Source organism: Tursiops truncatus, chromosome 2 (assembly GCF_011762595.2).
Source record: "Tursiops truncatus isolate mTurTru1 chromosome 2, mTurTru1.mat.Y, whole genome shotgun sequence".
Classification (NCBI taxonomy): domain Eukaryota; kingdom Metazoa; phylum Chordata; class Mammalia; order Artiodactyla; family Delphinidae; genus Tursiops; species Tursiops truncatus.
The window spans coordinates 25,051,199-25,074,871 of NC_047035.1; positions in this window are offsets into that span (position 1 = coordinate 25,051,199).

The following is a 23,673-nucleotide window of genomic DNA, read 5'->3' on the forward strand; positions in this document are numbered from 1 at the left end:
AATGAAACTGAAACTCCCCCGTTAATTCAAAGTCATTTTTTTTCTTCTTATAAAAGAGAAAAGTAGCAAGGAAATCAAATAGAGCAAAACACACAAGGAATAGGCATCCTGAGCCGATGCTATGAGGTGCCACACTAACTTCACTCACACACAAAAAAGTAAGGTGCAAGCCAACCCATTGGTCTGAATCATCCAACGTTGTTTCTAGGACTCAGTTCAAAAAGTCTGGACCTCCTAAAGCCCAGAATACAGCCTCCAAGTTTATGTTTCTAAATCAGTTAGGATTATTTCAGTTGCAAGGAGCAGAAATATGACCAACAGTGGCTTCAACTATAGAGACAGTTATTACTTACTAGACAAGTAGAGGTAGGTGGTCCCAGGGTAAGTACCCCAGCTTGGCCTAGCTCCATCAATCCTCTGCCATCCTCCTTATATTACATTCCCCTCACAGTCACATCATGGCTGCAATATTCCAACCATCACCATGGCTGCAATATTCCAACCATCATATAATCACACAACAGTATCCAAAACACTATTCAAAAAAGAGAGCAGCAGCATAAATAAACAGCTCACACAACTCAACATCAAAAAAAGAAACAGCCCAATTAAAAAATGGGCAGAAGAACTGAATAGACATTTTTCCAAAGAGGAAATGCAGATGGCCAACAGGCACATGAAAAGATGCTCAACATCGCTAATCATCAGGGAAATGCAATCAAAACCAAAATGAGGTATCACCTCACACCTGTCAGAATGGCTATCATCAAAAAGAACACAAATAACAAATGTTAGCAAGGATGAGGAAAAAAGGGAACCCTTGTACATTGTTGGTGGGAAGGTAAATTGGTGCAGTCACTATGGAAAACATTATGGAGGTTTCTCAAAAAACTGAAAATAGAACTACCATATGACCCAGCAATTCCACTCCTGGGTATATATTTTCAAAAAAAACAGAACACTGATTTGAAAAGATACATACACCCCAATGTTCATAGTAGCATTATTTACAGCTCCCAAAATATGGAAGCAACCTAAGTGTCCATCAACAGATGAATGGATAAAGAAGATGTGATTATATACATATATATATGTATATAAAATACACATTATATATAAAATACACATTATATGTAATACACATTATACACACACACACACAATGGAATACTACTCAGCCATAAAAAAGAATGAAATTTTGCCATTTGCAGCAACATGGATGGACTTGGAGGGCATTATGCTAAGTGAAATAAGTCAGAGAAAGACATATACTGTATGGTATCACTTATACGTGGACTCTTAAAAACACAACAAACTTGTGGATATTACAAAAAAGAAGCAGACTCACAGATATAGAGAACAAACTAGTGGTAACCAGTGGGGAGAGGAAAAGGGGGAAGGGCAATATAGGGATAAGGGATTAAGAGGTACAAACCATTAGCTATAAAACAAACTACAAGGGTATATTGCATAACATGGGGAATAGAGCCAATATTTTGAAATAACTATAAATGGACAGTAATCTTTTAAAATGTATAGAAAATAAAGTTTTAAAAAAGAGAGAGCAGCAAAATGGCTTTTTCCTTTTATACTTCTTACTTACCAGGAAGGAAACATCTTTTCCAGAAGCCCCCAACAGGTCTTATTGTTGCAGCTCATTGGCCAACACTCAGTCACCATAGACTGTCAAACAGAGAAGGAGAACTGGAGTTCACCTACCCTGATCCCACTTTAAGCACCTTCCCAGATTTACCTGGCCTGGCTTGCTCAAGGAAAAGGCTCTAACCACCACTATCTTCAACTCACCTCCTGACATGACCACACCGGCTCAGCCTCCCTGAAGGCGAGGGCTGAGCTTTGATGTGGACCTCACCACACCCACCAGCAGCCCTGGCTCCCAGGCCTGGCCGCGATGGGACCACAGAGACTGGTGCCACTGTTTTGTATTTGTGTACTGTGTGATGATATCAAAGGTTTCTCTTACTATGGGCCGTGGGCAAAAAGAAAGCTTGAAGCACCTGTACCTCTTCACCTTCCTCACCCAAATGCATGAGCTGTGGAGACATGTACTGTAAAAGGTTGCAGACCACCCACGGGTAGTACACGGTGAGAGAGAAACACAGACGGACAGCTATGGGCCTCTCCCCACACACGTAAGTTCATGTAATTACACACTTCCTTCAGAGAGCATTAAGTTCACTGAGAAAAGCTGATCAGTTCTCTTGTTTCTTGCCTGTTTTTAAACACTTCTGACTTGGCTCAGCAGATGGCCCCTGGCCCTTCCAGCCTCCATGGAGAAGCGTGGAGGGTACGAAGCCTGGCTGGCGGCCGAGGTTAAGCCCCCTTACAAATCACGCTCTGGCCAGGCTTGAGGCAAATTTTCATCTGATACTCAGGGAACCGAAGCCTTTAGATTAATCCCAGATCTGTCAGCTTCTATCATGTTCACGTGGGAAACATGGCAGCAGGGAGGGGGGCACCTAGAACCAGGTTCCAATTCAATTCACTCTTGCCCTTTCTCTGCCTGAGGCCTCCCACTCACTGCCCTTTATCAGCCTGGTTCCCACACACACCCTTCCTTTCTTGACTCTTTGAATGCTCTTCCTCACTTCTCTTGTCTCCTCTGGTCTCTCTAGGCAACCTCCCTCTGCGATTCCCAAGTGGGTGAGAGCCTGAGCTCTGGGGTCTGACGGTTGGGGGTTCAAGCCCTGAGCCCACCACAGCTGGTTGGGTTTCCTGGACAAGCTGCTTGACCTCCCCGTGACTTGGCTTCCTTATCTACAAATTGGGATGATAATGCCTCCCTCCCAGGGTTGCTGTGAGGATCACATGAAACATTCATGGGTAACGTGTTCCAAATACTTACAGAGGGCCAGTCACTGTTCTAGATTTACAGATTACCCCAACAGACATGGAAAAGGCTTAAAGCAGTATCTGGAATGTGTAGGTGCACAATAAATGCTAGCTACGGTTATGACAGTATAATTAAAGGTCTTCTTCCCCTCATCCCATGGGCACTTGGGAATTCATTCATGCATTCAACAGTCGACTGCTGCCCTTTCACTCTTGGGGTGGCCCAGGGCTGAATAAGGGAGGCACTGCAGTGTACCAGAGTTTGCAGACTAGCCAAGGGCTTCCCTTCTCCTGTTGGGCTGACTGACGACTGTTTAGACCTAATCACAAAGTGTGTTGATGGAGCTATATCATTACTCAGCGTGACAGTATTTTGATAACTGCATCTCCAAACAAGAACCAGCACAGGCCGCTCTCCACAGAGCTGGCAAGAATAAACCCTGCTGGGGGTACCCCAAACCCGTGGGTGGCACAACATGGGAATCATCACACAGAACCTCTCTCCTATATCTCAAGTAGAGAAGGAGAAATGAAACCCATGGCGAGAGGTGGTCCTGGGCAGGACAGACAACACTGGGCTACAAGGCAAAGGGCCCAAGAGTGAGAGCTCACTGCCACTTCCCTGTGGCTTCATAAGAGTCCTTCTGAGTCTCTGTTTGCTAATCCCTAAAACGGGTACAGCAATCTCCCCTACCTCCCTCCTGAAACATTGTGAATGTTAAATGAAACACTAGGTAAAGAAAGGCTATGAGATACCCAATGTGCAGTGTCCGTGGAAGGGATGAGCCTTATTTGTGTTGCTTTTCAATACAAGGCAGGCGAGTTGAGAACAGAGGTTGCAAACCATGGCCCCATCCAGCCTGCAGCTGTGATGGGTTTGGCTGTGCTCTGTGTGGTGTGTTTTTTAAATGTGGATTTGTTGCCAGCATTTAAAATCCAGGACATTTCACATAAAAATCCAGATTTCCGGCTTGTCCTAAAAATCGGAAGATTTAGCAACAATTAGCCACAGCTGAACAGCATCTGCCCCTTCAGCCAGGGTCAGGAGGGAGCTCCATGCGCCAGAGGCAGCACAGAGACCTCTCCTCGAACACACACACACACACACACACACACACACACACACACACACACAGCCCTGTTCGCTCACTCACTCACCTTAGAGGCCTGGGCTCTGTGTTTGAGACACACACACACACACACACACACACACACACACACACACACACACACACACACACACACACAGCCCTGTTCGCTCACTCACTCACCTTAGAGGCCTGGGCTCTGTGTTTGAGACACACACACACACACACACACACGCACGCGCGCACACACACACACACACACACACACACACACAGCCCTGTTCACTCACTCACTCACCTTAGAGGCCTGGGCTCTGTGTTTGAGACTCCCGGTCCACTGGTAGGACCTTAAGCCTTGATGTCAATCAGACCTGGACACTAATTTCAGCTCAGCTACTTTCTACCCCATGTGACCCCGAGAACTACTTCACCACTCTGAGCCTCAGTTTCCTATTCTATTAAATAAGCATTCATTTATTCAACAAATATTTCTCGAGCACCTATTCTAGGCCAGGCATTCAGCAAACAAGATAGACAAAGCAGACACTAAAAACACGTAAAAAATAAGACAACTGTCCGATTATGATCGGTGCTATGAAAGAAGTAAAAACATGGTGAGGTTCTAGAGAGTGGCCGGTGGGTTCGGGCGTAGGCGCGCCTTTAGCTAAGGTGGTCAGGAAAGGTCTCACCAAAGAGCTAGGGAAATAACTGTATTCACCACCTAGGGCAGTTTGGGGGATTAAAAGTGAGGCACTTGACACCTTGCGAGGACGCTGCTAGTCAGCACCCGCCCCTTTGTCTGATCAAGGTCTCCCAAGGAGGCCTGAGAAGAAGGAACCGAGGACGGGGGAGGGGCAGCTTCCAGAAGCAGGTGGGGCCCAGGCCTCTCCACCAGCACCCACCAGCCCCTCTCTTCCAGTGCCCTGCTTTCAAAGCCTCTGCAATTATCCCGTCTATAAATACAGCCTGCCAGCAAAGAGGGACAGAGACACAGGCAGGAGGAATTAACCCCTGAGTGCGGGCCTCCCCCAACTCTCTCCCCCGTCAGTTTCCCCTCCCCCCTTCCTCCCCACTCCCTGCGATCAGCCCCTCCCCCTCCAGCCCAGAACACTTTCCCACCAGCTGCCGAATCAATGTTTGACTTGTACAAACAGTCGCCTCACTGCAAGCGGGAAGGGATTCAGAGGAGGCAGTGGATAACAACCTGTTCCTGGTGGTATTTATTCTACAAGCCTGCAGCGCTCGGTGTCAACCCTCACACCAACCCTCTGCTCCTTGCAGACACCCAGCACAGGGCCTCTCTGGAGGCCTCTTTCAAAGGGCATGTCTGTCTCCAGCCTCACTCTCCCTAGGAAGGGGAACAACTTGGTGCAGGCCTAGGACTGAGTTACACTGAAAAAGAGTCTTTGTTTAAATAAAAGCCACGGTTAGAGTTCCTATCTGTCCACAGGGACCCACAAGATGCCCCTTCTCCCTGGCTCCCAGCTCACTGCTCTTCTCTGGGTTTCCAGAACAACACAGCTGCCTCCTACCTCAGGGCACTTCTGTTCCCAGTGTCAGCAAAAGCAGGCCACAGTGTCCAGTGAACACCTCCTCCTCTTTCAGATCGAGGAAGCCCTCCCAGGTGCCCCAAACTACAGCAAAGCCCTCATACGGCTTGATAGGCCTTATAGCTACCTGTCCCTTCCCCTATACCCTGTCCGGTGAGTTATGTATCTGTTGATATTCACTGTTGTATGCCTATACCAAGCACAGTGCCTAGAACCTGGTTGGTACAAATACTGGTGAATGAGTGAACAGGTGATTGAATGAATGAATAAATGAATGTCCGGTCATGGGTTAACACCATGAGATGTGCAGAACCACCACAAAACTCCTCTAGGATGTAAGCACGGGGTGGGGGGGGGAGGGGGGGGTCCAGGGTGGTGCCTGTCTGTTCAACACTGTCCTCAGCACTTGCCCATTGCCTAGCCCATGTTACATGCTCAGTGAACACCTGGTAATGGAGGTGAGTGAGTGAGAGTTCCTGCTCCAAGAAGCCTCTATTTAGGTATTACCAGCCCAGAGGAGGGCTTTTCAGCAATACTGCAGCACAGTTCAGAAACTTCTTTTTTTGCAGCAAAGCTACAATAATCATTACAAAGCAAGTTGTAAAGTTGTTATTAAAAAAAAAGAAAAACACCCAATTAATTTTAACCATTGGTAAGAAGGGAATCAACACCTGAAACTAATATGACATTGTAAATCAACTATACTCCAATAAAATTTTTTAAAAAAGAAGGGACTCAACAGGTAAATTATGATCTGCACATGAAATGCGGTTCCCAAGCAGTAGATGGTGTGATGGAGGAAGAGGGCTAGTGCCGACCAGAATGGTCAAGGTAGGACCAGCTGCGGGCCAGCGTTGTATGGGGGGTGAGGAGAGGGCTCCCCTCATTAATTTAGTCAACAAGTCTTAAAAACACAAAAACACAGGGAAAGCTCCAAGAGCAGTGCCTGTCCCAAGGGAGGGCTCAATCAGCCCTGAGAACCATTAGCTATTAACTTGTATGAAGCAGCTGACAGCTATGGGCATGCCACGGTAGAGGAGAAAAGATCCCAGCTCTCCTGGAAATCTCATTCTAGCAGAAGGACAAGTAAATGAATTAATTTCAGAAGAGGAAAAGCCCTATAAATAAAATGACTGCAGAGGCCAGCTTTAAGCAGGGTGGTCAGGAAAGCCTCTGTGAGCCCGTGAGGGGAGAGTGGAGGCAAGAATGATGCAGTCATTGAAGAACCAGGTGGGGATGTGGGTGAACGGGAGGATGGGGCGTGAGGGGCTCTAGGACAAGGAACAAGCTAAGCTGCTCACGCAGAGGCACTACCTAGCTAGATGGAACCTAGCTAGAACCTACCTAGCTAGAACAGCTAGATGGACTCCAGAAACACGAAGACCAGAATGGCTGAACCAGTAGTGAGCACGACATAAAGAATGACCCACAATCCCCTACTCACCATTCCTGTTATCTGCTGAACGTCTGTGCCCTCCACCGCTCCCCAGCTGGTTACCGCAGTGGGGCTCCCCATTTCCTGTGGCAGGGCAAACTGAGGAAAAGGTAGATAAAATTAAAAGCTTTCTTCATTGCAGGGTTTCTAAGAACTTTTAACGTGCTAATGGCTCTTCAAGATAGAGATATAGAGGCAGTGTTTCCCAAACTTATTTGACAAGGGAGGAAAAGCCCCTCACAGAACTGTGATCTAAGGAAATCACTTCTGGAAGAGCTGCACTAGACACTGGTATTACATCCTTCCTGGCCCTCCTGCAGAAGGCCAAGCTGCTCATGAGCTTCTGAACCAAACTCTGATGCTCTCTGGGAGGGGTCAGACTTAGAAGGAAAGGAATAAAGGAGGTCCTCAATAAACCTAGCTCCTCAGCCCATCCTTCCAGCTCCCCCCTGACTCTCCATCTTTAACTGGGCTTACTCACCCTCACATTTACAAAGAACCTCTGGTGTTCCAGGCCTGGGCAAGGCAACAGTCATGGGGCCTCAGTCCCTTCTTCCCACCTCCACTTTGGCCCCTTCCTTCCCTTGTGTGCTCACTTGGCTCCCCGGCCACTGAATTTTGCTTCCCCTTATACATCCCACACTCACCTCTGTGGCTTCCCCAATTTTATACACTCCCTTGCTCCTGCTTCCATCAGACATCCTTGGTAGCCACTACCCAGGCCAAACAGCCCTAACCTTGAAACACTCTGATGTCAGCACATAACAGCTGCTCCCTGTTGGAGGCGGGTAGTGGGTACTCAAGCCTACCAATGGGATACTCACATCAATTACGGAGACACCAACCAGCCTCCAGTAAGGTCCGTTAGCAAAAGGGAGCTGTACTTCCACTAGGCAGAAAAAGCATCAATTTCAGCTGCAAAATCCTGGCAAGTCTTGGTCAAGTTAGTAGCTAAGCTATAGAACTCTGACTGCTTTATTGTCCAAGGAATCATTCACCACAACTACCAAGCGTGCACTTTACTTGTCATTTACAGTCCTTTGTGTCATTAGGGTTGAGTGGTACATTTAAACAAACAAAGGAACAAAATCAGAGGATTTTACTCCTGATCAAGAAGGAATAACAGGGCCTAGATTTACTCTCACACCTTAAACAACTTGGAAAAACCACAAAAGAAAGGGACATAAGTTCTCAGAGATTAGATAACAGGCAACACAGGACTGTGATCAGATGAGCCCTCCTATTACACCCACTTACGTAAAGATAGTTTCTGACTACGACAAAAGCAGGGGGTGTACAAACAGAGCCTGGCGGTCTCTCTGAGTTCGGGAGCCAGAAATCAAAGCTCGAGGACCCCATGGTCGCTATAATTTGTGGGGCAGAGTACCAGAGAGGAGATACTGCACAAAGCTCTTCTCAAGTAATTCGCTGAGCAACGATGTGCACATTTGCGAGAGGGAACTACCCGAGACATGCGGAAAGATCCTCTGAAAAGGAGTAGGCAAAGGAACCCCCAAAGGTCTGGGAAGAGTTCATGTTCCAGCCAGCCAGCGTCCAAAATGACACTTCAGGTCTCCAAGTAGCAGTGTCAATTCTGACCCTGTGTCAACCGTCCTTCACGAGTTTAGGTCATTCTCTCCTTTCCCGCGCCCCGCGAACAGTTACATGAGTAAATAGCCATGGGTGACCATCCTGCTGGACCTTTATGCAGATTGAGTGCCATCCTCTTCGGCTGCCCCTAGAGATGCCATGTTCAATTAGCCATCCCTTAACTCCACAGCTGAGGACCCCTCTGACTGCCCATGACCTTTCTGCTCACTACAACAAATGTATCCACCTAGCTTCTGCAGGGTTCTATTGCCTCAGGCTCCTACCTTCCCCATTGCTCTCATGGAGCACTATTCTGTACAGGCATCTATCTCCTGCCACCGGCCCTCGGTCTCTGGAGGAGAGCCACCTCACTGATGAGGGCGTTCCTCTTACCCACAAATTCCTTACTGCTTCTATAAATCCTCAGGGTCTTCCAATGGAACATCATCCTTTGTGGGTTTTCTGGCTTTAATAGTATATCCACTCTACCATGCTCATTTCTCTCAACCTTTTGTCCCCTCCTCCTACCAAGCCCCAGAGAAATCTGGGCATCTTTTAGTGTGGGCCAACACTTTTCCCAAGCTTCTAGGACCTATTGCAGCAGTGTGCCCCCGGCAGAGGACTCCCTCCCAAATTGAAAAACTCTCCCTCAACCAACTCTACATTCCATCCCACCTTGATCAAGCATCTCAAAAACCAGCCCCAAGCATACTCTCTTGGCTCCTGCTGGAATATGTTGCTTGGGTTCTGCAGCTCTCCAAGGAGAGAGCTTATCAGTTTGTCCCTAGCCAGGTGTCATGACTGTACCCTAATTTGTGGCCCAGTGGCCAGGAGGGGAGGTGCAGCATGCTTGGGGAGGCACATGCTGTCTTGCAGAGATCTTTGCATTGTCTTCAAGGAAAGGGGAACACCAGCCCTTAATAGGGAGGAAAAGGTCATTCCTGCAGGCTCAGAGAGTATGGAAGAATCTGATGATTCAACATTTTCAGCTACATCAACCAGAAGTCCCCATTCCATGTGTTACGATCCCATTCTTTCCTAACCAGGGCCCCGACCTTGGTTAGACTCGACCTAAGCACTTGCTTATGTTGCTAATTTAACTTTCTTTGAAGTCATCTCTTCTTTCTAATGATTAAGTCCTGAGCCTGGGCCTCAGATTTCCCTGCTCTCCTTCTGCTGGTGATGAGAACCTCTTTACATGCCAGAAGGAAGTCCTCTGGCCTTCACACTTAGCCTTATAGTTGCGACCGATCGCTCTCAACTCTGCAATGTCTTCTTTCAAAGCATTATTTGAGCTTAGCAACATCTACCCAATTTCACTGTCCTCATGGCTACTCTTTATCCCATATTTCTCAAATGCTGATACACTGCACCAGCTAATCCATTCTTTTCCACTGGTATACATCCCAGATCACCACAAATTATAGTTTGTACTACCCCACCTACCGTGAGTAACATGGTCCTCGCTGCCAGCCAGGCAATGGTGATCCAGCTCCCAAACCCCATCCTAGTATCCACTTTCCCAGACTACATTTGGCAGCTACAGTCACAGGTCAGGTTCATTATGGAGGGTTCTAGGAATCAACAACACCTGTGGAGGGGAAGGAACGAAGCACCAGGTGAGCCTCCACTGACCCTCAGAGGAGTTCTGAAGCTGAGATGACACCTCCAGGTTATCCTGAGTTGGGGGGGAGGCGACAAGAGCTTTCTACCCTGACTTCCATCAGTCATTGGATGTAAGCACACCCGGAAGTGGGTGTGACCTTGAACTGGGGGGCTGTCTGTAACAGGCCACCCTGGGAGGGCTGACAGCGGAGAGCTCCCAGCCACAGCACTCGCAGCAGATAAGCAATCAGCCCTTCATTCCTAAAGGAAGATCTGATGGTGCACCCAGTGTCCACCACCCCTCCCAAATAAACTACCTGCATCCAAGTCCTGGCTTCAGGCTTTGCTCTCAGGGAAACTGGAATGAAAACAACAGGGACCAACTGTGATGTTTAGTTCACTTATAAGGAAGGAGAGATTCTCATAGCCCATTAAATTGTTATTTAGGAGAAGAAGAAAGGGAGTGCTTGCCTAAGAGAAAAGGGGTCTTCCTAGTCTCTGGAAGTAACCTAAGTGAAGCCTCAGAGATGTTCTTCCCTATTCCTTTTCCAGGAAAGTCCTTTATTTCTCCCATATTGGACCTACTATTCAAGGAGGACTAATGGGCCTCTGAACTCTGAACATCATCAGTCTCCATGAATGAAACTCCGGGCATTCAGGAGCTGACCTGCCAAAGTCTGGTGGAGAGCTTTGTATTAAATGTGAGAACAGAGCAAGGCCAGGCTGGCTGTCCAGGACCTGACAGAGGTCTAGGCCTGGAGTAGAGCCACATGCAGGAGGGCAAGTTCAACCCACTATGCCCAATATTTGCCTCCTTCCTCCTCTTCCTTCAACACATCTTTCCAGGGTGCAACCCAATTTGAGGGAGCACAGGAGCATAGGGAGAAATCTTAGAGCTTTAAGCAGCTGGTAGAAACTGGAAGAGGACTGGTTACATTGCAAGTCCGAGGTAGGCCTAGGAGGAAATCAGGCTGACGTGATATGATAATGATCCAGGGGCAGGAGGAGGCGCGTTCTCTCGGCTGCCCTCATTCACATCACCATTCTAGCCAGACCCCTGCTCCACTGGGCTGACTGGCTGCACCAGCCACACACAGCAGCCCCAGCCAGGGCCGCCAGCAGCCACAGGTCAGTATCTACACGGGCCCATCCTCTCCCCTTCTCCGTGGCGTGGACTCTAATCTGCCCTCCTTCCTTACTGAAGATGTTCTCTTTATGAAAGAACAGAAAGTTTGGATGAGTGAGATGTGGTATAAAAACCACTGCCCTTGGCATCAGACTGACAAAGGTTCAGTCTCTGCTCTACCACTTACCACTCCTGGCTCTTGGGCAACTTCTTCTGTATGCCTTGCTTTTCTCATTTGTAAACTGTGACTGTTGCTTCCTAACTTATAAGGTGGCTGTGAGGATTAAATGAGATAATATATTTGAACCTTGCCCAAGGTGCTTAATGAAATCTACTTCCTACCCCTCCCACCATCAGCTGATTTTGATTGCCCTCAACTATACTAAGAGCTACTGAGATACAACACATGACATTTAACAAAGAACTTACAATCTTTATGCCCCACAAAGGCAGGGACAATGTCTATTTTATTCACTAACATATACCCAGCCTCTAGCACAATGCCTAGCACATGTGGACACTCAGAAATATTTGTTGACTGAATAATGAATGAATTGTATAAACCTGAATCTTAATATCGTTAAGACCCTAAAAAAGCCTCTAGTCCAGGGATGGCAAATCATTTACTTGTTGCCCACCCCAACTGATATGTATCAATAGTTAAGACCTACTTGGGACTTTCCTGGTGGTCCAGTGGTTAAGATTCCGCCTTCCAATGCAGGGGATGCAGGTTCGATTCCCTGGTCAGAGAACTAAGATTCCACATGCTGCAGGGCAACTAAGCCTGTGCATTCTAGAGCCTGCACGCCCCAACTAGAAACCCTGTGCGCTGCAACTACTGAGCCCACGCTCTAGAGCCAGCACGCCACAACTAGAGAGAAGCACACCTGCCACAATGAAGATCCCTTGGGCAACAGCTAAGACCCAATGCAGCCAAATAAATAAATTAATTTTTTTTAAAATAGTTAATACCTACAGCACTGTGTTGAGAAAGATTCTGAGGCCCCATCTGTCTCAGCAGGAGAGAATGGTGCGATCAGTTAGCAATATCTACCAAAAGTATGAAAAGGGATCAAGCATCACTAATGCCTATCTTACCCTTTCTGGTTCAAACTAACGCATCATTTTACAGATGAGGAAATGGGACCTCAAAGATCACACAGACAGTTAACGGCAGAATTGAACACAAACGTTCAGCTTTGGATGTGAGCAGCAAAGGCCTGATGTGGAGGAAATGGCAGCAAGTTGGGAACAGAAGGCCAGAGAGACTCCAAGCAGCCCCTGTCCCAAGATAAACATTTCTGCTCAACCCCCATTAGCAGAGGTATCAATACAAGCAGAAATCCAGAAGAAATGCTGATGGATAGGACAGACCGAGAAATTTCAATTAGGCCCAGTGTGGTTAATTCCCTCTTAACCACATCATTTCCCTTTAAGTCACTTCAGTTCTGCATCCACCTCCCCCCACTTCATTTTTGGTAAGTGGGCACCCCTCCCTGTTCCTCAGCCTCCCAGTTTCCTGAGTTGCAGCCCTCACTTAAGATAGATTGGTCTCATCTCTCTCAAGATCACTGCTTGGAAGAAGCAGAGAGAAGAGTAATTAGCAAATTCAGCATTCTGGTAACTCTTCTACAGGGAAGGATAATCATTTGTTAGTTTAAGTAAATCCTCACGCCTTGATTAGCTGTCTGATGTTGAGGAAAAAATGAGAATGGGCTCACTCACTGCACCTGGGGCTCTGCAAGAGCCTTGGGAGACAAACGAGTCCAAATACATTTTTTCTTTTAAAACTAAAGACTCCTCCCAAGGAAGGGGAGCCTGACTTCCCACCCCATAAGTGTGGGCTGTACATTGAGACTTCCTTCTAAAGAGTATGATATAAAAGGGGCAAAAACAATAATAATAACTTCATACTGGAGAAACCTGACTAACGCTGTCTTAGCCAGGTGGTCAAGGTCAGCATCGTCAGTGAAAAGTCACATTGATACAATGTGATGAGAAGGGCACTTCACCTCTATGGTCTTCCTCCCCAAAACACACGACCCCAGTCTAATCATGAGAAACACGTCATGAGAAACCCCAACTGAGAGACAGTCTACCAAATGCCTGACCAGTGCACCTCAAAACTGTCAGGGTCATCAAAAGCAAGGAAAGTCTGAGAAATTATCACAGCCAAGAGGAGCCTAAATGTAATGTGATATTCTGGGTGGGATCCTGGAACAGAAAAAGAACATAAGGTAAAAACTCAGGAAATCTGAATAAAGTGTGGACTTCAGTTAATAATGATGTATCAATGTTGTTTCATCAATTATAATAAATGTGCCCTACTAATATAAAATGTTAATACTAGGGGAAACTGGATGGAGGGTATGTGGGAATTCTCTGCATTATCTTCACAATTTTCCATACATCTAAAATTACTCTAAAATAAAACTTTTCTTCATTGACAGCAGGGGTCTTAAGGGTCATCTCTAGAAGAGCCCAGGCAGGTGACTCTGGTAGCACTTCTGGCAATAGGATTCATCCACATTCTCCCTCCCTCTGAAATGACTTTTTCTTATTGAGCAGCCAGCTGGCCTCTTCTCTTCCCACCCTACTGGTCTGAGTTCTGCCCTCTGAAACCCACAGAAAAAGTCTGCAGTCTAGACTCTCTTGTCCAACACAGCCCTCAAATGTCTCAGAGTTACGCTTTATCAAACAAAAAGAGACCTGCAAACATCTTCCAGCCCCAAATCTTCTTCTTTTTTTTTTTTTTTAATTTTTGGCCACACCACATGGCATGTGGCATCTTAGTTCCCCAACCAGGGATGAACTCACACCCCCTGCAGTGGAAGCTCTGAGTCTTAACCACTGGACCGCCAGGAAAGTCCCCCAGACCTTCTTTTTTTTTTTTTTTTTTTTTTTGCGGTACGCGGGCCTGTCACTGTTGTGGCCTCTCCCATTGCAGAGCACAGGCTCCGGACGCGCAGGCTCAGAGGCCATGACTCACGGGCCCAGCCGCTCCGCGGCATGTGGGATCTTCCCGGACCGGGGCACGAACCCGTTTCCCCTGCATCGGCAGGCGAACTCTCAACCACTGCGCCACCAGGGAAGCCCCAGACCTTCATTTTTAAGACAAACTCAGGCCCAGGAGGCAGGAAACCCCCCACTCAGTCACACACACACTGAAATCCAGGTTGGCTCATACAAGTCCAAAGCCCTTTTCTTTATAGTGTGCTGCTCTTACGAAGAAGATTAACATGTATCCCTGTACACATTGTCATTTCCTTCACCATCCATCATAATCTGAGATGTCCATCTGCACCAGAACCCTCCCAGGAAGACCCTCATCAGCTTGTGAATGTTTCCCTTGCCCTCTCCACAATCCTTTCCAGAAGCAGTCGTGGCTAAGGATGTTAAAGAAACCAATATCCCCCCCTCCCGAGAGTTGATGTCCCAAATTGAGCAGAATGCTCCAGATGAGAACTAACCAATGTTACTGTGGCACAAAATTATAAATAGATGAGCACACCTTCCTTAAGCAAGCCTCTGATATACACTAGCTAACTGTCATACAGATAAAGCATGAAACCTCCTGAAGCCTTTAGCCAACCAAAATATCGAAGTTACCATCACCATACGGCTCCAATCCCCTTCCTTCCTATCTCTTCCAAGAAGCTGTTACACACTGAGGAGGGCTAAGGGAAGGAGCCAGGTGAGAACTAGCATTCACTGGACTGCACAAGGTGCACTGTGCCTATTACATACATTACCCATGATTCATTTAGCATTTACCGAGGCCATGATAGGCCAGGAATTGAGGGAAGAACTGAGAATATAAAGATCATAAGATACCATCTAGGCGCTCAATGATTTCAGTTTAGTACGAAAGACATTCATGTCAACAACAAAATGTAGAAACATGTGACAATCATGAAAGCATGAGATTGGGAGGTAACACCCAATACCTTGTGAGGAAGGATTATTTGCCTACATATAACTATATTTTCCAGATGAGGAAGCTGAGGCTTCAAAAAGTCAAGCACTTATCCCAAGAAATGAGTTAGTGATGGAGGCAGAGACGTGAATTCTGGGTACAAAGCTCCAAAGTCCATACTTTCCCAAACTAAGTTGTTGATACATGTTGTACAAAATGTGTCCCATGGTCAATTAGGTTTGAGACTATAGAATGCCACTGCCTTCCCTTGGAAACTCAAAACGCCCATATGAATAATAAAGACTCTAAGAAGTCTTACACTAAAATATCTGTTTAACCCTGTAGAGTGACCACTGAAATATTTTTTTCTTAACTCTTTTTTTTCAGAGAATACTTATTAATATAGAGAATTAATGTTACAGGGACTATACTTTGGAAAACTCACCTCTATATCCTGCTGTCATCCCTAAGGTAAACAAATGCAGCTATCACACCCCTGGGGGGAGGAAAATCTTGACAGATTAGAAATGTGACAAAGCCAAAAAAGTCCCTTTGAATAAATACATAACCCATGAGGCTTAATAGAATGACTTTTAGCCTAGACGACATGAAAGTAAAGACATATGTTGGGCCAAGACCACTGCATTCATCTCCAAATTCTATTCATTGCCCAGACAGCCTTCCAGAGTTCCCCAGGTAGCTCTGAGGTTCTTGACTTGCAGGAGGGCAGTAGAAGCTCTGAAGATATGAAACCAAAGGGGAGGTAATGAGAGAAGAGAAAGACACCAGCAACACAAGTCAGGAGAGAGATCCATAAAGGGAGGGAAAAGGAAGTTCCTTGGAGAGAAGGAGAGAAGTAAATGCTACCCTGTAATAGTAGCTTTGGCTTCCAGGCACTTCTCATGATCATGAAATGCTATTGATAGCATCATATCTATTTCCTTTTTCATATTAATCCCCCTACATCAGAGTTTCTTTTTTCCTTTTTCTTTTTTTTTTTTGTCTGTGCTGCACAGCTTGTGATATCTTAGTTCCCTGACCAAGGATGGAACCCCGGGCGCTCGGCAGTGAGAGCTCAGAGTCCTAACCATGGGACCGCCAGGGAATTCCCCAGAGTTTCTAACTTATAGTGCTACTGACATTTGGGGCCAGCCAAGTCTTTGGTGGGGGAAGAGGACTGCCCTGTGCATTGTAAGGTATTTAGTAGCATCCCTAGCCTCTACCATATGCCAGAACTACATGCCAGTAGCACCCTTCCCCCAGTTTTAAGAAAAAAAATGTCTCCAGATGTTGCCAAATGTCGCCAAATGTCTCCTAGGGGGCAAAATCACTCCCAGTTTTGAACCACTGCCCTAAAGGTTCTTTGGTATCCATCACCAACACATGCTACCGTAAAATCCAAATAAGCGATTACTCTGCAAAACAAAGACATAACCTCTTCTGAATATTACTCCCTGGGCCTCAAGCTGCTTTCCAACAGAGCCCCACTGCTTACTGCCAGGTTGTCTGACTTCTAATCATTCCTGAGGGCCCATCTCAATCTCACCATCTCCTGCTATGAAGTCTTCCTGCCAACTTGAGTCAGCTGTGACCTACCCCTTCCTGCTCTATTCTGCCGCCCATGATACAGTAGTGGTACATGATTGACTTCAATCGAAGGTCTACACATATTTGATCTTGTACTGTCCTGTAATTCATTATGAGTGAGCAAACATTGATATAGCACGTATGAAGTGTCAGACCTGTGCTGGTGCAGTGGGACGTAGGAGACATAAGGGTATGATCTTTACCTTTAAGTAGAGTACAGTCTCATGGAGAAGGCAGACCCAGAGTTACAGTCCTACATAGCTGCTTGTCTCGTCTCCTCTGTGGGATCCCTGAAGGTAAAGGCAAAACTCCAATCCTTCTTTTATGTCCACCACAGAGCTGAGCACACAGTGGGTGCCCAAGAGATTACACTGAACTTGAATCAGTAAGGAAGGAGAGCTTCTCTGAGAACTCATCTCCACAAAGGCAACTGCCATGCTTCTAGGACTCCACTGGGCAACTTCTTTTATGAAGTGATGGTAAAAGTAAATGGTATTTGTTATAGATAACTAATGAGAACCTACTGTAGAGCACAGGGAACTCTACTCGGTGCTCTGTGGGGACCTAAATGGGAAGGAAATCCAAAAAAGAGGGCATACATGTATACGTATGGCTGATTCACTTTGCTGTACAGCAGAAACTGACACAGCAGTGTAAAGCAACTATACTCCAATAAATAAATAAAATAAAATAAACATATCTAGGTTCTGAGTGGGAAAAAAAAAGTATCTTATGGTTACAAGTGACAGAAACCTTCACTTAAACTGACTTAAAAAGTATAAAAAGACTAAAAAGACTTAGAGTAAAAAGAAATTGATAGCTCATGTCACTGAAGAGCCCAGGTGACCACAATGATGGAAGCCAACTGGAAGACAACCCCCGCCCCCCAGCAGTGCTCAAAGCTGGAATAGTCTGAGCAACAAAATAAATAAAGTAGCACTGGATTCTATCCCACACTTGTATAAATAAATGATTGAAGACATATATGGGGGAGAAGAGAAATCTCCCATACAGAAGAATTCCAAATAATTTATGTAGATACTCCATCCTCAAAAAGAAGCAACACAAATCCCCACTCCTTAAGCATGGGCTGCACATACTGACTTCTTTCCAAAAAGAACGGTATGGAAAGGGCAATAAAAGAATAATTTGACAGTGTCCAGCCATTGTCAAGTGAGGCATCCTTAAGGTTTTTTGAAAGAGTGTTTAAAGAATAAATATAATCATTCCTTAAGTAAATAAATAAATAGCTTGACAGTGGAGAAACCTGACAGACCCCACCTCAGCCAGGTGATCAAGGTCAGCAACAGCAGTGATGTCATGTTGACCGTAGGCACCCTTGATATGTGATGAGAATGACACTTGGCTTCTGTGGTCTTCCTCCAAACACATACAACCGCAGCCTAATCATGAGAAAATCATCAAGCAAATGCCAATTAAGGGGCCTTTTACAGAATATCTGACCAGTATTCGCCAAAAGTGTCAAAGTCACCAAAAACAAGGAAAGTCTGAGAAACTGTCACAGCCAAGAGGAGTCTACATGGACTGTGGTGTCCAGGATGGGCCCCTGAAACGGAAAAGGGCATTAGGGGACGACTAAGAAAACGGGAATAAAATATGGACTTCATTCAATAATCATGTACCAATATTAGTTCATTAACTGAGATAAATGTGCCACACGAATGTAAGATGTTAATAATAGGAGAAACTGGGTGTGACGTCTATGGGAATTCTCTGTACTGTTTTCACAATGTTTCTGTAATTCTAAAACTATTTTAAAATAAATAAGGTTATATTAATTAAAAGTAAATGGTGGGGGCTTCCCTGGTGGCGCAGTGGTTGAGAGTCCGCCTGCTGAGGCAGGGGACATGGGTTCGTGCCCCGGTCCGGGAAGATCCCACAGGCCGCGGAGCAGCTGGGCCCGTGAGCCATGGCCGCTGAGCCTGTGCGTCCAGAGCCTGTGCTCTGCAACGGGAGAGGCCACAACTGTGAGAGGCCCGCGTACCGCAAAAAAAAAAAAAAAAAAAAAAGTAAATGGTATTTGTTTTTATTTGAAAAACATGAAAAGATGGCAACCCTACGTAAGTTACCCTACTTTTTTTTTAACTATTGCTCCATAAAATCCAAAAATCCACAACCCACTGCTTGAATAGTGGAAGTACAGGAAAGGAAAGAGGGAGGGGGCCAAGAAACACATTTAAACTATTAGGAAGTAATGAAGACTTTGCAAAAATAATTATCAACAACAAACAGGCTAGGGAATACTTGGAAAATGTGTAATACATACAAAATCACTAAATCTTAAAAGTCTGCATTACTGAGTCTTTGGGTGGGAATATACTAAGGCGCTAACATTCTTGAAAAGTAATGAAGAACAGAGGGACAGGAGCGTGGGAAGACAGGTGGAGGTTTACACCCTCCTAAGCCAGAAGAAAACAAGAGCCCTAAATGGGCATGGTTTAAGAAGGCTAGCTTTAGCATTTCGAAGAAACAATGGAAGAGAGTTTAAAATGTTTAAACAACAAAGATGAATAGAGGTCCCCTCGACCACAAGATAACAGAGCAGAGACGCAGTTGCCAGTTTGAATCAGGAGGCAGAACCCACTGTATCATCACTCAGAAATGCTCAGTAAATAGTAGCAGTGGTTGTTAGTATCATTACTGACACATCAAGCTCCCCTGACCATACAGTCTTTTTCTTTCCTCTCCTTTGACTTGAACTAGTATTACATGTGGCATTTATACACAAGCCTTGAAAAGAACCAAGCTGATGGCTAGGAAAGTTTCCCAAGGATTCTGTCCTTACCATTCACACAAGAAGAGTGACCAAAGACGGGGGAGCACAATCCAGGGCAGCAAAAGGAGGTCAGGCCAGTGCATTTCAAAAGGGCACCTCGGTTTAGAGTCTATACAGTTCTAAACCCACATCAGGACACGCTCCACCCAGCCTCTCCTTCCAGCACCCTGCGGCCCACCCCACCCCATCGAACATAATTCTCCAGCAGCACACTTTCCTACTCACCCTTGCCAGCCACCAAAAAACTGAGGAGGGCTTCCCTGGTGGCGAAGTGGTTAAGAATCCGTCTGCCAATGCAGGGGACACGGCTTCCAGCCCTGGTCCGGGAAGATCCCACATGCTGCGGAGCAACAAAGCCCGTGCACCACAACTACTGAGCCTGTGCTCTAGAGCCCGTGAGCCACAACTACTGAAGCCCGCCCGCCACCGCAATGAGAAGCCCGCGCACCACAATGAAGAGTAGCCCCCGCTGGCCGCAACTAGAGAAAGCCCGCGCGCAGGAACAAAGACCCAACTCAGCCAAAAATATATAAATAAATAAATTTATTTAAAAAAAAAAAAAAAAAAAAACCTGAGGAATCTGGGCTAAATACAAGCATAAGGCTTCCCCGGTGTGGAAGGGGGCCCAGGAGCCAACAACCCATTTTGGGAGGTAGGGTGGTAGCAACTTACATCTGGTGAGCCAAGAAGCCGGGAAAGACCAAGACCATCTCCACAGCTGGTGCTGGTCAACCTTCGGCGAAAGTGTTAAAACTGAGACTAGAGTCTGTAAAGACAGCATTTCCTTAGCCAAGTTTGAACTTTGCCAAAGAGGCTCAAGGCCTTTAATGTAGTTAATTTTAGGTCACAGCTCTGGTCCACCCAGCCCTGAGGAAATTGGGGCTTTATGGAAGAGTTCCATCCACGGGCCCTGGAAAGACCCACAGACCTCAAGGCCAGCCACAGAATAGAGGAGATGATCTCTATTGACCTATATACAGGGTCCAAGAACTTGAAAATGTGAGGAATGAGGGTAATGAGTCTGTCTTCTAAAGATTGAGCAAAGATATGCAAAGCCTGCCTGGTGATATTAACATATCTATACATGGAATGTGTTCATTAAAGGGGAAATCTCTTAAGGCGGTAGTTTATCAAATTGTCCTGACTCCTTTATAGGTGGTAAAATCAACTAGTGAGTTACCAGCATTTTTTAAAAAATGAAATAACATAGAATAGAAAATATGACTGCATCACATGTAATAATAGTAAGTATTGTTTTCATGAAGTGTGTGTGTGTACACGTGTACTGGTCTCAATTTAAAATGTATCTCTTTACTGTTAGTTTTTTTTTGACAGTGACTGCTTTCAAGTAAATATTGGTAGAGTCTAACAAAGTTTTAGTCAAACTAGTCATTCATTTATTCATTCATGCAGAGCACTCCTATTATGTGCCAGGCCTCCACAGGGCACTGAGAATACAACACTAATAGTCACAATAGTACAGTTCTTGTTATATATTTGGCACACCTCTAAGTTCCTTATATATGCACATGTATTAGCCCTCGAAACAAGCCTATGAGATAGTTTCCATGATTATCAACATCTTGTTCAGATGAGTAACTTGCTCAACTCCTCATAGCTAGTAAGTGGCAGAGCTGGAATTTGAACCGTTCAGTCTAGCTGCAGAATCTCTTCTCTTATCCACCAAGCAATAGTACCCAAGGACTTGCCCTATTGCTCCCAACAGTATCTTTGTTGCAGCAATGAATTGCATTAACCCGAGGCCACTACAGGTTGCACCTGTGTCACTAACTCCCCTGGTCTGAACTGCTGTGCTAGCAAGTCAAATGGAGGCTTATACTTAGGCTTCCCGAGAAGTCTGCCATAAGAGACAGAATACACTGCCCAGAGTACCCTTTCCCCTGGGCATTTCTAGCCACACAAATCAATGGCCTGGCATTCTCTCGACACAGATTATGTGCATTCATGTCAATGAGCTTCATGAGCTGACAGATCAGTATTTCGGGCTGCAAGCCCAAGGGTCAGTCTAGGCCACAGAGACTTCAACAAAGGAAATGCCCCTGAATAGCTGTATGCCCTTGTCTAAGTTACCTTTCTGTGCCTCAGTTTCCCCAACTATGCGATAGGGATAATAACTGTATCTACCTCATAATATTGTTGTAAGAATTTAATGAAATAGGAAATGTAAGCAAATGCCTGGTATTTAGTAAGTGCTTATTAAATGTTTGCTAGCTATTATTATTTATTGGGCACTTTGCTAGTATCAAATTTATCAACCAATGCAAGAGAGAATGTGTAAGCAATATTGTGCCTACAGCATTCTATGCCGGGCTAGAGGAGTTCAGGGAAGAGGTACTTAAGTTAACCAGCAAATTTCAGAGAGAAGATATTATTTTGAGATGAGTCTTGAGGACTGAACCAACAGGTGAAGAATGAAGGAAGGGACATTCCATCCAGACAGACAGAGTGAACAACTTGGCAGAGACAGAGAGGACCTTCGTGTGCAAAACCACCAAAAAAATCTCCAGCAAAAATTCCTGCAGCACAAGTTTTTCCAAAGTTGTTTCAGGCATTGAAATATATATGCAATGTGCATTTTACATATACTCACTTCAAGGCAAATGAAAACCTCAGCCCTAAAAGAAACTTAAGGGAAAAAGCATCAGTCCCTAAATACATTAGAAACGGGAATCTCTCCCATGAAGCTGGACGTGCTTTAGAGAAGTGGGCTCCCAGACCTAGGAACTTGTTAGAAATGCAGATTCTCGGCCTCCCCCAGACCTACTGAATCAGAAATTCTAGAGGTAGGGCCCAGCCATCTGGGTTTAGAGAAATTTGCCAAGAAGGAAACAAAGATAAAAGCAACAGCAGTCCAGGCAACAGCTCCCGTGAAGAGCTATGCTCCCTGTAACCAGAGCCAGGCACAATTTACACAGTGGCTAAATAGCTCAGGCTCTGTAAACCCATCGACCTGGGTTTGAACCCCAGTTTTGGTGCCTGATGCCTGCTACTTCCCTTAACCACTGCATTCTCATCTGCAAAATAGAGATAATGATTCCTCCCTCTTAAGATTGTTTTCAGGACTTGGTAAGATGGTACCTATAAGGCACTGCACAGAGCAGCTCATTAAGTGCGAGCCAGTATGCCTAAAGGGGAACTCAAGCAAATTCATCCTCTCCAAGAGTGATAACGTCTCTATGAGTTCTAACAGCTTTTGGAACAGCAGCCTTCAAGTTGGGGTACACATGCTGTTGGGGGTATAAGAGGACTTGGTTTGGGGACATGGATAGACTGATAAAGATGAATTTCCAAATCTTCATTTTTCCTACAGACTCCCCTAAAATTGATCTGCCTGCAGCTGGGGCACCAGGCAAGTTCTCCTTCCACATCTTCCCTATCTTCTCTTTCACAGTAGCCCTCCTCCCACTTACCAAAAGCAAGACATAGTGCTCACACATCCCAAATCTTACTATGTGTCCTGGAGGACAAACTTCCAGGGCTCCAAACAGGGAATAAATAGAAATATTGAGGTTGTGAATGTCTCTAATGAGAGGGGAAAATCCATTTGCAAATGAGCAACTCAAATGACTGGTTACAATTTCTTTTCCAAGTCAGGCGTTTTCCACATAATCAAATGGGGACCTAATTTGCGCTGTCAGCTGATAGATCATTAAAACAAATTTTTGATGATAGACCACTATGTGATTTTTAATATATGACTTGGAAGCAGTTCAAATAATTCAAACGTAACAATTTTCCTTACATTTCCACTTACTTATGTGAACGTTTTCAGCACTTTAACCTTTTATTTTAACTGAAATATGTTACGCTAGTTTCAGGTGTACAATGTAATGATTCAATCCTAGTACAGATTGCAAAATGATGACAATAAGTCTAGTTAACATCCGTCAGCACTTGTCTTAATAAACAAAAACTTGGCTTGCAACTGATGTCGAACTGTCTCAATCAAGCAATAAGTAATATTCACCCACAGATACATGATACGAGTTTTTAAAATGTCATCCATCTCACAGCAGATGCATTTCCAATGAGTTTCACTTCTGTGTTTAATAATTCCATATCAAAATTATAATATATCTATGTTGTTTTTCTCAATTACATAGTA